Source organism: Corvus hawaiiensis, chromosome Z (genome assembly GCF_020740725.1).
Source record: "Corvus hawaiiensis isolate bCorHaw1 chromosome Z, bCorHaw1.pri.cur, whole genome shotgun sequence".
NCBI lineage: Eukaryota > Metazoa > Chordata > Aves > Passeriformes > Corvidae > Corvus > Corvus hawaiiensis.
The window spans coordinates 34,267,358-34,283,653 of record NC_063255.1 but is presented as its reverse complement, the minus strand read 5'-3'; the positions used below and the strand labels follow the sequence as shown (position 1 = coordinate 34,283,653).

At 39.9% G+C, this 16,296-nt stretch overlaps 1 long non-coding RNA gene across 1 annotated transcript; it reads left to right on the top strand.

Annotated features, from left to right (window-relative positions):
- The first annotated feature begins 210 nt into the window (after window positions 1-210).
- On the top strand, window positions 211-10,401 carry LOC125320563. The gene is made up of 3 exons (XR_007201184.1): window positions 211-390; window positions 3,339-3,533; window positions 8,810-10,401. It is a non-coding gene; the product is annotated as an uncharacterized LOC125320563 (long non-coding RNA).
- The last annotated feature ends 5,895 nt before the right edge of the window (window positions 10,402-16,296 follow it).

Here is a 16,296-nt window from a genome sequence, read left to right as displayed (position 1 = left end):
ATATATTCACTCTGAATTGCTTTAGTACGAAATTTAGATCTTGATCCTGATTGAAAGGGGGATTATCTATAAAACTGACTGCCATATATAAAGATGAATAAACTAAAACTGCATATATTAATAAAAAAATTAACAATAAATTCACCTAAAACAGCAGGAGGAAGATTTTGCTTGTGACAAAATTATAAGGAAACATTTGTGATTGCAGAGAATGAGGCTCATTTTATGTCTGGAAATACCTGGATATTTTCTAGATATCTCCTAGCCATGGCCGAAGAGTATCAATCTCAAAGTGACATCTACTGCAGAGCATTTGTAATGTATGAAGAAGTATTTGTTGTTGGAGAAGCAGAAGCAGGCTAACGTTGAGAGCTGTGAAGATGTTTAAAGGTGAGGTAACAAATGGGTGTCTCTGGATAAACGCTTGAAATGGAAAGATTAAGCAAGCAGTCAGCTAGTAAAAACCTGCAAAACTGTATCTTTCATTTGAATGTCTGGAAGAAAGTCAGTTTGGGAAATGATAATACTTCTGCATTCCAATAATGACTGTGCTATGTAGTTATATATGGTGGTGCTGCTAGGATAAAACTGATGCAAGATATTCAGCACTGTGCACTAGGTATGTAAAATGCACTGCTGTGCTGACCATTAGGAAGCACATTTTGGCTGAATCTGAGAAACAAGTAAACAGTAATTCCAGGTTAGACACATGTTCACTCAGCTCAGGTTTTGCCCTGATTTTGACTAACGCAGCCCACGCTAAGGTCTGATGTGTGCTCAAAGCAGCACCATTAGGTCAAAGTGAGAGCACCAGGTAAGCAGGACAGGAGCCATTGCACAGCCATGACCGCCTACAGCTTGCTGGCCAGACAGAATTTGTTGGTCTGGTTTATTAACACTAGAAAAGTCTGTGGGTAGACATATTCATCAAAGGTAAGGTGCTCCATGTGATAAGAGCAGTAACCATAATGACTGCTTCTACACGGTTAAAAGGGAGAAGATTTCATTTTAGTGAAACTTTTTTCATAAACCAGTAGCTGCAGACATGGTTATCTGGGGGATGATATCTCGTCACTGTAACCCAGCTTAATCTTTAGCCTAAATCCAGTCCGTACTTCCAGTAATGAATCTCCTAAAGCACAAAGCAAGGTCTCATCTCACAAGCTATCCTCCTTGAGAAGAATTTCATGGCCTAATCATCCTCAAAGCCAGTGCTGAGACCTCTGTGTACAGCTAGCCAGTGCTATGTCTAGATGCCTTCATTTAACTATAACAATTTAATTATTTGGGGAACATATGGCACTTAAAGCTGAAAGAAAATGGGTAAAATGTGCATATATTCCTTGTTGGTGACTCTAATAAATCGTTGATACAGACACAAGAATAGCACAAGCCAGGGGATAACTGCTGCTCAAAGTCCTCATTACAGGTTGCCAAAAGTCTGACTGGACCTGGGAGAAGTCGCATGCCACCATTTCTCAAGCTGTGTTGTTCTACTACATCTATGTCTCTTCCAGGGCCAGGCTTGCTCTCCCAATTTAAGAAGGCTCTGACTAAACAGGTTCTGCTCTCCCATGCTTTCTTTTCCCATGAAGGGTTTTCCGTTTAACATGCTAAGGGCTGAGAATGTTTTTATATAGATATAAAAATACAAATATATTTTTATATCTATATAAAAATTGTATATATATATATAAAAATATAAATTGTTTATATATATAAATTATTTTTTGAATATGTTGAGGACATCTTGAAAGAAGTTGCACGCCTATATTTAGAAAGCTGAAATAAAACTTAAATGAGTATTTTTGATCATCCACTCCAAAATTTTCTCCTACAAAAAGACTTTCTACTTGTCACTGAAGGTTACTGTTATCCTACATTCATAATACAGAAATGGAAATAATAATAAAAAATTTACATAGTTCCCTGAGGTTTTGCACTAGAAACAAGAAGGGCTTTTTATGGCAGTGGAGGCAGCTCTGCTTGGGTTTGCAATAGCTACTCTGAAGAAAAAAAAAAGGAAAATGAGAAAAGTAGCAGACAAAGAACAAGGGAATATCAATGAGGGTGAAGTAATGCCAGAAATAGCTAGGGATTACTTGAGACTGAACTGAAGTGATAGGCAAGTATTTGTGTGACAGACTTTCTGGTTAAATCATGAACTTTTGGACCCTCAAGGATTAAAGTTTGGACACCGACTATATAACCTTGATGCATTATATTGGTTGTACCCAAGAAATTATTGATGTCAGTGACTGCTATAGATCTCTCAGTCACAGAAAGGATTTGTGCAAAAACCTATGGAGCTAAATTTCTCTTCTCTGGAAACGAAAGGAAGGCAGGATGTTAAACTGACATCTACCAAAAATGTTAAACTGACATCTACTGCTTTTTAGTAGGCATTTATCTAGAAGAAAATTAGACCATGTGTGGGAACAGGCATGGATAAGGGCCAGTTTCTTTCATTCTGGAGAGAATTAAAAAGAATCTGCCCTTATACCTGTGGTTCATTTACATACATGTGGCATATTCAGGAAAATTTTGGTTGAGTCACAGTTGAAGTGGGATTCAGGTTATGTCACTTCTAAATTAGAGCCTTATGATGTGATTTAAAAATTGGTTCTCTGCTTACAGAAATAGAGAATTTGTGAATATTTTGCAGACAAGAGAGAGGTCAGCTGTCTGGAAGAATGTGGGCTGGCAGCCTCATTGCTGCAGAGCCTTGTTACTCTGTCCCAGGAGCCTCTGCCAACCTCCTCTTGTGCCACAGCTGCTCTGCAGTAAAAAGAAGCCCAATCAAGGGCTTAGCTGCTCACAGAGATCATGAGTTACCTTCTGCTGTTCTCGTTGCAATAGGCTGGAATCTCAGTCCAAATGCTTCTTCATTACTGTGTCAAGACATGTAATTAATTATTCATTAACTTTTCATTCATGTAAAATTGGTTAACACTTGAAGACTGTTTAGATGGGCTACTCATTCTGGCTTCTGTGCTATGCCTTGGGGAAGAGAAGTAGGTGTTTATCAAACAGAATGACTGTGTATGCTTCAAAAGGAGGTTTCACAAAAACAGGTTCATTGTCTCTATGGGGATGATCTGCTCTCTGAGGAGTTGTCCACTTTGACATGACTTTGCAGTGAGGCACTGCTAGCTGGGGAAAAAAATTCATGCTGTAAGGAAAGCATTTGAAAGCTTTTCAAGATAAAAATACAGATGGAACACATATTCTCTGAAGACATTTGTAAGGTATGAGAAATGCAAACTTAAAGTGTGCAATTGTTTCAGGAGTTCAGAAGATGCTGTGGTTACTCTTGTGATTTTTTTTCTTCCTTTTAGCTAGCTCTGTAGAGCAGCCCATCCAAACTTATCCTGCTGAGCATCTGCTTGTGAAACAAGTCCCTGACTAAATGCCATGAAGGGAGTTGCAGACTTGAGACTACAATTTTTACTGTTTTTAGCCCTTGTGAAGGCTGCCTGCTCTGTTGTGGGTGACATCTGGAAGCACCAGACCAATTGTTATCATATTTAGAGGTGAGTACTGGGTCCTCTGTGCTTTAACAGTACAGCCCAAAATCTCTTCTTCCAGCTGGATGATTATTCTCTAATGAGAGAGATTATCCTTATTGCTACATTAGGATGGAAACATTAGGCCTCATGTTTGCAGAGAACATGTGGGAATGAGCAGGAACTTCACATTATATGTAGACGCCTTGTTTTCCCAGCTCCTTAACAGAACAACCTCTTTGTTCTGACAGTCTGGAAAGTCTGATGTGGCTGATTTAGAGCAGAAAGAACAGAGTAAAGTTTGAAGGATAAAACCAGAAAAAAACCCCAGATGAGTCAACTGCAGGAATGGACACATATTCTTTGTCACATCGTCTCTAAACTGTGGTTGTTTAGCCTGGAGAAAAGAAGACTCAGAGGTGACCTTATCACTCTCTACAACTGCCTGAAAGGTGGTTGTAGTCAGGTGGGGTTGGTGTCTTTTTCCAGGCAACAACTGACAGAACACGAGGACACAGTCTCAAGCTGCACCAAGGGAAATTTAGGTTGGATGTTAGGAAAAAGTTTTTTACTGAAAGTGATAAAGTTCTGGAATTGTCTGCTCAGGGAGGTGGTGGAGTCACCATCCCCGGATGTGTTTAAAAAAAGACTGGATGTGGCAGTCAGTGCCATGGTTTAGTTGAGGTGGTGTTAGGGTTGGACTCAGTGATCTTGAAGGTCTCTTCCAGCCTGGTGATTCTGTGTGTGTGATCTCTTTGCATCTCACATTGCCACGTTTTACTTCTCAGCACCATTACCTTCAGGTTGAATCAATGCAGTGTGATTTCGATCAGGATCTTTTTTATTCATGAGTTCAAGACTTGTTCCTTGACTTTCGTGGACTAAAGAACTGAACTTTGCAAAAGCTGTTGTGAAAACTTAGAAGAAAAATAACTGGCAGATTGTCCTGGGTTGCAGTGTATTCTATTACCATCCTCAGGAGCCGTTGAAACCAGGTGGGGCAGTGTTTTCCTTGCCTCCTCCCCCCAGACTATCTTTCTGTTAATTGCCCATCATTGTCCTGCAGCATGACTCAGAGATAACTCCCTCCGGACTATCTTCTGTTAATGAGCCTAATCAACACTTTGCCTCATGACTCATTACCCCATTGTGAGATGCTCCACCCAGAGGGAGGAACCAAGCATCCCATCGTGGATATAATCTGGGACTCTGACCAGCAGAGGTAACGCCTTTCCACTGGATTTCCAGAGGACAGGAGCTACACAGCTACCACTGGACCTTCTGAGGAGGAGCAGACCCTTTGTTTCTACAGGATCACCACTTTGGGAGGACTGCAGCCACCATTCTACCAGACTGCCACCACCACCCTGACTAACAGGGTGCCAGGTTGTATCCTAACTCTGTCAGTTTAACCCAGTGTTATCCGCTTTTATTGTTTTCTTTTTTCTTTCCCCCTCTTTTTATTTCCCTATTAAATTGTTATTCTGACTTGGTGTCTCCCACTAGTTTGTTTTCAAACTAGCACACAGATAAAAAACCTCTTCCAGTCTAAGTTCTCCATTTTGCCTTTTTCAGTATGTTTCTTTAATTACATTCTGCCAGCTCCTTGGACCATGAGAACTACTGATTTTTAAATGCAAGAAATATTTCACAGACAAAAATTCTATTAAGATTTCTGGACATACCAGACCAAGAGCCAAACAGTCCTTTAATTTAGCATTAGGAATTTGTTATAAAAGCCATGACCATGGTGAACTTGTCCGGTATTAATGAGAATATCCTGTGTTCCCACAGGAGACCCACTGCAATTCAGCAATAATTAATGTACCATTGCAGCAAAGGGTCAATGAGAGGTCATACTTTTTAGTGCTTGTCTTTTCAAAACAATTAAGCAATTAATTACTGTTCTCTAACCTCCTGCTCATTTAAATACCTTTCTGACAAAAAAAAAAAGATATTTCTTTATATCCTGTCATTCCTGTCAAATTACCTACCCATTCTCTAAGAATGAACATTTTTCCTGGTATCACAAAAGTCTCATGTGGAAGAAGGTAATTGAAATTAACACACAAATAATTCAGCCTGCAAATTTTGCTGTTAGCAGGTCTTTGGTGGTCGTAATCTAAAATAGCTATCATTTACAAATGGCAGATATTAGTAAGCCTGTGATGCTGCAGAATACTTTCTATGTATTCTTGTGTGCAGTTCTGCAAGAACTTGCTTTTGAATGAATGTTTCTTTTTCTTTAGTTTTGTAACATGTTTTACATAAATGATTTAAGCCAATTATTTATTATGAGTTTTATCTTAAGCTGATCACTCCAGTTTCTACATTCAGACAGGATGAGAGTGTTCCTAAATGGGCATAAACAGCCACTCTTCACTTTAGTGTAGAGAAATTTGGAAGTGACAGTACAAATCTAACCACCATTTTTTATTCACAGTTTTTGTCTTTGGGGTACGTTTTTTGCATACCCTGAGAAATGTGGATTTGTCACCTGCCATGCATATTTTGTTGCATACCACATAGCTGCAGCTGGAGGAGAAACTTTCTTGCAGCTCAATCAGAACTTTAAAATTATGCAAATTCCCACCAGGAGCAATGTGGAGTGTTGCTGTGGTGGAGCAGGATCAAGCTGCCAAAGAAAAAGCTTCTGTTTTCAAAAAAACTGAGGCAGAAGGTATTGGCCAGGAGAGAAGACTGCTTTGCACAAGAGCAGTGGATCTGTTGGAAAGCTGCTGATGGAGCAATAACCTCAGCTCTCGAACAGTTTATCCACTGAAGTAATTTTATGGTTGCTTAGCATTTAATCAGTTAAAATGACTAACCTGTGGAGGAAATCTGAGATCACTAGACCATGGTATTCTATAAATGGTCTTGGCACACCTTGTAATTTATCCCAAAAAGAAATGCACTTTTTATAGAGAAATGCCTCCATTGTGGCAATACATTCACAGGTTTACCTTTGTCTTCAAGGGTATTTTAGCATGGGTCATTTTTCTCTTTTGACATTTTTTCCCATTTCATGTTTGAAATGTGTATCTGTCCGGAACAGAAAGCCAAAAATTATCTGTCACTGGAGAGGTTTGGTGCAGTAAATGATTATGGAGGCCCAGATCTTCCTCTAGGCAAGTTATTATGGTTGAGGAAGACTCTTCAGTATGAAGAATCTATAACTAATAATAAATTTTACTAAGCCACAGCTCAAATTTGAGAGTGAAATAGGATTCCCATGAAAATTTTTTCCCTGCAGCACTTTTTCTGCCTGAGTAAATGCTGTCTCCTGTCTTCTCTGTTTCTGTCTCTGGCAAGGACATTTGTGCAGCTGGATACCTGAACCGCGTGCAGTACCCAGCATTCATATGGATATCTAACTGGGGGAGAATGGACAGAACATGCTCTGCAGAGACATGCAAATATTTACTTGAACCATCAGTGTGCTAGATTTTATTACCAGAATAAAGTCTATATGTGTAGGACACCTGAGTCACCAGCAGTAAGAATGCAATTTGCCTAAAGTGAAAATATTTGTAAAACTGTGCTAATTGGATATGAACATACTGACGTTTTTAAAATATATTTAAATTTATTGATGCATGGAGAACAGACTCTTTCTCCAGAGCATCCAGAATAATCAGAGACTTAGACACACGTCTTAGGTTTAAGCTCGTCAATTTTGGTCTTCACACTGGGTTACCTGTGCTTGGGGTACTGATATTTGAAGTATATAGTTGATTTACCTGCTCATTTTCTCTTTGAAGCAGCAAGTAGTAGGGACAGGACACCTAGCTTTTCATCTGTGTTTCCTGTATTTGTGGGTTTGTGTGGCCAGGTGTTGGTAGCAGGGTCTAAAGGAGTGTCTTCCATAAGCTGCTGCAAGAAGCTTCCTCCATGTCTGGCACAGCCAGTGCCAGCCGGCTCCAGGACAGACATCCTGCTGGGAAAGGCTGAGGCAATCAGAAATTGTGCTAATGCTTCTGTGATAACATATTTAAGGAAAAGGAAAGGTATTGCACAGGTGTAATTGCAGCCAGAGAAGACCAAAGTGAGAATATGTGAGAGGAACAGCCCTGCAGATGCCAAGGTCAGTGGAGAAGGAGAGGCAGGAGGTGCTCCAGGCACCAGAGCTGAGATTCCCCTGCAGCCCTGGTGCAGTCCATGGTGAGGCAGCTGTGCCCTGCAGCCCATGGAGGTTCATGAGGTTGCAGACATCCACCTGCAGCCCATGGAGGTTCATGAGGTTGCAGACATCCACCTGCAGCCCATGGAGGTTCATGAGGTTGCAGACATCCACCTGCAGCCCATGGAGGTTCATGAGGTTGCAGACATCCACCTGCAGCCCATGGAGGTTCATGAGGTTGCAGACATCCACCTGCAGCCCATGGAGGAGCCCCATGCTGGAGCAGGTGGATGCCTGAGAGGAGGCTGAGACTCCATGGGAGGCCTGTGCTGGGATCTGCAGACCCATGGAGAGAGGGGCCCATGCTGGAGCAGATCTCCTGGCAGGTTCTTTTCTGTGTCAGAGTTAACCAATGTTTTGATCTGGTCACAGAATGAGCATATAATCTACTATTACAGCACTTTGTATAATTTCTAAATTTTGTTCATCTTGTTTCTCAGATTTCTGTATTTTAGTATTTGATTTTTAGAAACTGTTAACTTTCCAACATTATTTTGGTTTATTTTTAAAAGGCGCATCCTAAAATATATTAGAACACTGGTTTCATATTAAATATTACCTTATTTATTGTACCTGTCAGGTCAGTGACACAGCTTAGACTAAGAAAAGGTTCAGCTGAAGGAAAAGGACAAGAAGTCTGCCTCAAGATTTTTAGTTCTCGAAGGATATCAGACAATCACATTTCTTTCCCCAGCTGCTTAAGTTAGAATCTGTCTGATCAGCGTGCAAACCAGGAGGGAAAGGCTGAATGGATAGATGTTTTGGACAGCCCCTTCCAGGCTGGCTGAATTCTAGATTTGTTTACTCAAAATATGAAGTAATGGTTGCAGTTATTTGTACAACAAGTCAAAAATCTCAAAATGTATGTGCCGTCTCAGTACAAGTGGTACTGTATACTTGTGATGAGGTTTGCCCTTCCACCTTGTCCTGTTTATCAGTATTGACTGCAGATGCAGATGCCTGAATCTTGCTGCTTTTCACAGTTCAGGAGTGCCCAGAGCAGCTTGTAGACTGTTTTGTTTCAATGAGGTAAAAGGGCATGGATTCTGTTATGTTAACAAAACAGTAGGAATAGTTACATCTGTCATAGTTAATACAATGTCTCACTTGCCTGTCTTCACAGGACCCAGATTTGTAAATCTGCCTTCTCAAGGGATGTAAAACCACCACTTGCAACAGTAGGTGCTGGACATGTGCAAACCTTGTTGATGCTCAGTAAGGTGCCTTCATGGACAATAATGTAGCAGCCACACTTGACAAGCCTTAAGCCCCGTTATGGGCATTTATATACCATGTATTCAAAATCTGTTGTTCTGCACAATGCATAAATGTTGCTATTTGTTTCTGCTGCTCTGCCAGTAATTTTTTTTTACATATAGGTTTATTTTCCAGTTTAAATGAGTTTTCATCTGTCTTTTAGGGCTTTTGCCATAATGTTTTGTGGTTCTATTGGAAAGAAATTACTTTCTTCAGCAAATACCTGTTTCCCTGATGTTTTTGCTCAACCATAGTTAATTTTACACAACAGAGATATTTTTCTAAATGAGATGTGAATTCTGGATCTTTCTGACCATTTATTTTCTGACAGAAGGTGATTGCAACTTGCAGAAACTGGTCTGCGAGAGGCTAAGATTAGGCAGACACCAACGTCTCTCCTGATTACTATCCCTGCTTATCAGGGACACACAGTGTCTTAACCATCATGTAGCACCTCAGCCAACAGTCTGACTATGATGATCTTGTTTCAAAGGGAAAGCATTTCTGAATACTATTAACTTGGACTTCTTCATATTTTTAACAACCCAAGAAAAAGGAAGGGAACTATTTAGCTGATAGTAAAATTGGAATTGAACACCTTTAATTACAATGCTGTAAAACAAAGATGACATGATATGAGACTTCTGATTTTCTCTTTGTATTTCTTTGAACTTTTCTGGTTTTGCCTGATAGCTCACTGCTCAGCTGCTGGAGTTGCAATATGGAGATCTGCACATAAAATTGTACTAAATGGAAATTATGTTTTCATATATTCTCTTTCATATACTGAGCTCATGAATTTTACATATGCATGAAGAGTGGAGAAGTGGAGAGTACCTGAAGAATATAAAGTACTTCAGATACATCCTAGTTGCAAACACGAGAACTGTAGGACTGTTTACTGCTGATAAAACAAACAAAGCAAATGTGTTTGGCTTTCATGAACTGTTACCTTGATGACTGTATTTTGAATAGCAGTGGATGGCTCTCAGGTAGCTCTGAACTCAGATAAAAAGCAAACTTCTGTATATGGAACAAATCTGAAACTTTTTTTAGTTAATTATCTAATCATGAGTTGTTAGAGGGAGGAGAATGGGCTGTAGGCTTGCAGCTGATGGCAAGCATTTTATCTAATTTTTTTTCTACATTTTTGGTGGTTTAGGTAGGCTTAGAGACAATCTGTGAAATTTAAAAAGCTTTCAAGGTTCAAAATTCTTAATATGTAGGAGTTTCACAGGGAACTGTGCTAATCAAGCCCACTTGCTCCCTTTACCTTACACCTTTTTCTTAGGAGCAGTTTCTCAAAAAATGCAGGTAATAAGTTTATGCAAATACTAATAAATTAGAGAATCATGTTGGCATCACTTATAATCAATAAAGGAATGTTTGCAAGGGTGTCATGGGTTAGCAAGCATAGTCCCGGACGTGATATTCTGGCAAAGGGGTGCTTACAGCTTCCTCTGTGACCTGACAGAACCTATCAGCTGGCCAGTTTGAATATGGACAATTCTTTAAGCCACTTAAAGTTGTGACCACATCTGTGATACACACTTAAGAATAGAAACCCTGAGGCAGAGTCTCTCTCTCGTTTCCGGTGCTGGCACAGGTGGCTGCGGGCCCCGTGTGGGGGCCAGCGGGCCCTGCAGAGGCCCTGCTCAGGCCAGGCCGGGCCGGGCCACGGCCATCCTGGAGCCGATGGGCCCTGTTCCACCTACGGAACCCCCCCCACAGCCCTGCTGTGGGCAGCTGGAGCAGCTCGGCTCCCCCACCCCACCTCCACTGCAATAAGCCACATTCCAGCTGCAAGGCCTAGGTGAGATTAACCCTTTTAGTGCTGTGAAGAGCTGAAAACCTGAGGGAAGAGAAAGAGGAGATGCTTAAAGCCAAAATTCTGTTGTAAAGCTATGATATATCAGAGTATCCTGTTGGAGAATGGTTAGAGGATCAGGGACATGGATCATTGATAAAGGGTACAAATCAATAACAGAACTGTACAAGCAAAAGCCTGCACAAGAAAATGCCTCCATGAGAAAATGCCTGTGTGAGAAACAGGCCTGAGAACCAAAAGGGAGTTTTAAGGAGGTACAGTCGTGTGCTGATAAGATGTACTGACCATGAGAAGGGAGGAAGATCTTTGCTCTCTCAAGTCAAAATATAAATAATAGAAGCTTGCCAAATGTAGTCTTTTATCTAACCCAATTATGTAGAAGTAAGAATGCGTTTTCGTAAGTTTAAACTAATTAAAGAACTGATAAGCATGTACTTTCACACTATATAAGTGCCTCTGTATTACTAATAAATGAAGCTTGCTTTATCAATCACATTGATTGTCTGCATGTCTTCCCCCGCCAAAAGTCAGCAGTATCCGTTGTAATTTCATGACAATATGGGGGGTGGAGTGTTCAATTCAACTCGTAAGCAAAAGCACCTGCGCTGAGATAGGCAGAATCTGATGCAGCTGTAATTTCATGAGAAGTTGAACAGGGAAAGATGGAAGCGATGAGGACTTTTGCTCCAAATGGGAAAGGAGAAAACCTCAGTTCCTAGAGATGCTCCCAAAGATTTCTTAGAGATGAAATGCTCCCAGAGATGGGTGAAAAGAACTTTCGTTTCTGAACAGCTCAACCTTAAAATTGTACCCCAAAAAACTTCAAGAGTGGACCCTCGAAAGCAGTTGTGGGAAAAGCTGCAAGTTGTGGGAAGGGACTCACATGCGAGCAGAGAGACTCCTCCTCCTAAATGGACTGAACAAAGTTATTTAGAAGTGGGCGGCTGTCTTGTTATGATAATGTGTTCATAGCATGTGCAAGAGAGACTCCTCTTCCTAAATGGACTGAACAAGGTTATTATGGCAGTGGTAAACAGACTGAACATCTCAAGGGTTGTCTTTTTACATTGTCAGTGGGAGAAGGGAGGAAGGTGGGGGGAGGAGAAGAGTTCTGAAGGTATGGTATGATTTTTTTTTCTTTCTTCTTTTAGGTCTGTTAATAAACTTCTTTATATTCTTTCAAGTTTGGTGCCTGCTTTGCGTTTCTCCTAATTCTTATCTCACAGAAGATAAACAGTAATGAGTATTTTGGATGAAACCACTACACGAAATTGGTGTTTCTGCCCGGTTACAAACCCAACCCGCTACAAAGGGACAGAGCTTCAATCTTCTCTCAATATGTCTGCTGGAGAAACTCTTAATTTGTTCATCTGTCAGAGGAACTAAAAAATCCTCTTCCTAAGAAGCCCAGGTGTGTTGTGGACTGGAACCTGGTCTCGGTGGGAGTGGTTGTGCTTGGGAGGGGTACAAATGCTTCAGCTCTCTGGGGCTGATTGCTAACTGCCTCCGGGGGTACATTAGTGGAATTAAGCACATCTCAGAACTATTTCACTTCCTTTTTCACCTATGTCTAGCGACATTTTAAGCTTTTTGTAACTGAAATGGGAAATAGTTAAGAATTTTTCAAAGTGTCTTCTTTTTCTGTTTTTCCTTACAGCTCTCACTTCAGATAAACTAGTATTTTTAACTGAGTTTATTGTCCTGCTGGTTTGCTTTTTGGCATTTTCTTACACTGCTGTGAAGTCTCTAGCTTTAAGTGGTAATTTGTAACAGAAATACGGAGTTAACTATCAATTTCCATCTATATGAAGTTCAAGTGTTAATGATCATTGTATGTGCACAGAAAAAGTGTGAGTTTTTTGCATCTCAAAATATGATTAGTACTCATTTTTTCTTCAACAATTGGCAATGAAACGTAGTTTGAAATTTCAGGTGCCATGAAAAATGCATATGCCAACTTTTAGAGAATTACCTTTGATTTAACCTACTTGAAAATTTTGCTGTGCTGTAATGTAGTTAACAGAATTATTAAAAGATAAGTAATCAAGTCACTTATGAAATACTTGAAAACAGTTAGGGAGGACTAGGGAGAATGGGTTTCAATAGAAGCTGGAGGTTTCTGGCAATTCTGTTTGCATTTACCACACAGTCCATGCTAGCCATGAATTTGTATTTTTCATTGAGAAATATTTCTTCACACATTTTTTTACTTCAGAATTTACACCCATCACAGTTGTCAAGATTTTCAGCATTCCAGTGCACATCTGTCTCAAGATTCAGAGGCTAGACTTCAATGCAGAATGTATGATGCTCCATTCTTGCTGCAGCTGCAAGACTAGAACATTTATGGTTGCACTTTAATGGCTAGTTGCAGGTTGATTGTGAATGCCCAGTGCACCACCTAGTAAGGAAAATAGCAGAATAAAAGTATTTTTGCAAATCCATTTTTTCGAACTCTGCTGCTCTGTAAACTTTTAAACTCTGCTGCTTTCGCAGCAAAACAGTCCCTTGAATTGAAGATGGAATTCTTGAGTGAACTGCATTTCCTACCTGCAGTACTTTATATAAACCTAGTTGTCCCTTTGGTTGTGGAAGATACTGATGCAGAAGTTGAGAGATTCTGATTTCCTTCAGACTCCTGACATCAGACAATCAGCTTAGATTTTGTGATTCTGTAACTAGGTCAGCCTGAAAAAACATAGTATTGATTCTTCCTAGGTGGACAGACTAATATGTGAATGTTTGACTCAGGAAAGTTAAATTAAAACCTCTGTGCAAAGGAAGACCTTCCTTGCAGAATGGTGGATATAGATGTTGTGTGGTGGCTTTGAGTTTTCAAGTAAGATGCTGTAACTGATAGAGTGTGTCCCAAGAAGCCCAGCAGCCGTTATGTTACTTCAGCAATCTGGTCATGTTGAAGCATATCAATATTATGTGCAATGCTGCTCTGGAAAGACATTGTTTAACATTATGAATTTGCCATTACATTTCTATTCAGAATAGACAGAAAGGTCCTGCTGCTTTGTGGAATGGGAACTGTGTGTTGATAATCAGGAACAGCGATGTGCATGCAAGCAGTGTGCAGGGGAATGGTGGTGAGTGGTTCAGAGTACTACTGAAGATCCAAAGGCTTCTGTTCCCTCACCTACATGTTTATGGTAAAGTACATATAAATTGGATATGTTTTGAATAAGCTAATAAACAGTCTCTGCCTTGAAAACTGAAATATGTATTTCTATATGAATTTGTGGTGGTGACAGTAACTGATTAAAAATGCAATGTGCAATGTGCTGCAAGTCTTGAGGAAGAAAATATATGCAAACAATTAAAAAGAATGAATTGTCATTAGTCACAGCCTATGTGAAATGGAGCTCATAAACTTTCCGTGTCTTAGTTTGCTATCTGCTTTTGAAATGCATTCCCTTCTTCTCCCAGAAAAAAACCATGAAATATTCATCACTAAAGAGGCAGTATGAAGGGAACAAGGAGGTATGACGAAAGGTGCAACTGGTAGCACTATTGCTGCGGGGAAGAAAATAAAAAGACTGATATAAAGTGAGAATGGAGTTAATTCCCTTATCTTCTGAGGTGATGGCCTGCTGCAAAAGATGGTATTTGTTCTATGAAATATTAAATAAGTCTGCTCTCCAGCAAGATCGCAGTATCTGTAAAGAGGGATGAGAGGTAGAAAGCTCTGATAGTTTGCTCTAGGAGCTTGTTAATTGTGGTCTGATTATCTGAAAATCCTTCTTCAGGATTGCTGGAAAGTCCCAGAGGTGCACTTGTTACTGGTACTTTATACAGGAACTGGTTTTTCTTTTCTTTTTTTTTCCTTTTGAGTGGTATCAAGTCTATGACAGAGGACAAGCTTCAAAGAATAAACAGGCAAAACAGTACTTTAAATGCAGTTAAGCCAATGAGCTGAGCTAAATGGGTCCAGATATTTCTTAGATATTTTGTAGGAACATACAGTTGTCTAAAACGTGCCTCTACTTCTGTTGTGTGTGATACAGCATATATTAGTGATCCATTGCTTATATCATTGACACTGATCACAGGGTGGAAAAGTGACTCATGGCCAGTACTGAGAAAAAGTGTTTCAGTGGAAGAGTGTCCATCTGGCAAGGCTTGCCAGCTCTCAGTTTGCCCCTTCTTAGCAAACTTAAAAAAACAGTTACATTAAAACCGTCAACATATGATGTGTATCAGCAGAAGCTTCTTTCAGGGCTCAAAGTGAGATACATAAAATATTGTCTCTGTTCCTTTCCTCCTCTCACCTTCCTGCCTGTAACACAAGTGAAGCTTCAGCAGCATTCTCTTCTGCTGTGGCTATGTTCAATACTGCTGCTATAAAAAGAAAACTGAAGCTTGGTTTGGTTAACCTGGGTAGCTTTATATGCTGGAATTGGTGAACCTAATTCTCACTGGCATCAGAAGCCAGGAGGGGTTACTGATATCATTTTACGGCTGGAGGAAAAGAGACAGGAAGGTTGAAATACTTTATTCATGGCCAAAAATGAGTCAGAGAAGAGATGAAAGCCCTTGGATGCTCCTATCCTCCTTAAGGCTAGTTACAGAATTATTTTTGTTAGCCAAAGTCTTCAAACCTCTGCCTTTTTTCCTTCCATCGTAGATGAAGTATACTCCAAGACCTCAATTCCTAATGGCTGGACTGAGAAGGATCCACAGGATAACGCAGACTCAGTTTGAATTCCTGCATCCTCTTTTGAGGCAAGATCCTGAATAAATCACACTGCTGATCCCTCCCTTTGTATTTTCTTTTTTCTTCTCCCTTTTGTATGAAATTAGACCAGTCTATCTGACTTTCTCACATTCAAACAACTGAGCCAGAAGCTTGAGTTTATATCCCTGCCCCCGATCGAATAGATATGAGTGTTGACTTCTACATCACTTTCCAAGAGATTTCTCAGGTGAAAGGTTATTCTGAAGTGCAGCAACTGCCCGTGAAAATGTTTTGAAGGATTTCCTTTCTTGTGTGCTCCAGTGAGGTTTTCAGCAGAGTGACGCACTAGAAAAGACTTCTGGAAGGAGCAGATGGACCACAAAATTCATCTGTTTCAGAGTTCTAGTCTTCAAGTAAGAATACACTCCAATACTAGATTTTTACAAGCATGCTTTTAGAAACACACCTAATTTTGAAAAAAAAAGCAAAAATGTGGCTATTGCTATTCTTTCTGGCCACAAAGTTTTTTAAAAAAAACCAAGTTGTGTAGTTTACATCTGAGTCTTCTTTTAATTTTTTTTGCTTTGAATTTTTTTTTAAACAACACTGTTGTGTCTCCAGTGTGTTTTTTTTTATGTGATTAAATGATAATGAAAATGTCTGTAGGGTTAAAATGTCCTTTTTGAATATCTTTGAAATTGAATGTATTTAAGTAGCAATTTAATATGCACTGAAATTTTGAAAACATTTATTTGAATCTTTGTAGAGCTGTGTTTTAACACCGACCTAGTAGAACTCTGTGACTGCATCTGCTTGGTGTGTTTCGTGCTGCAGGGCATTT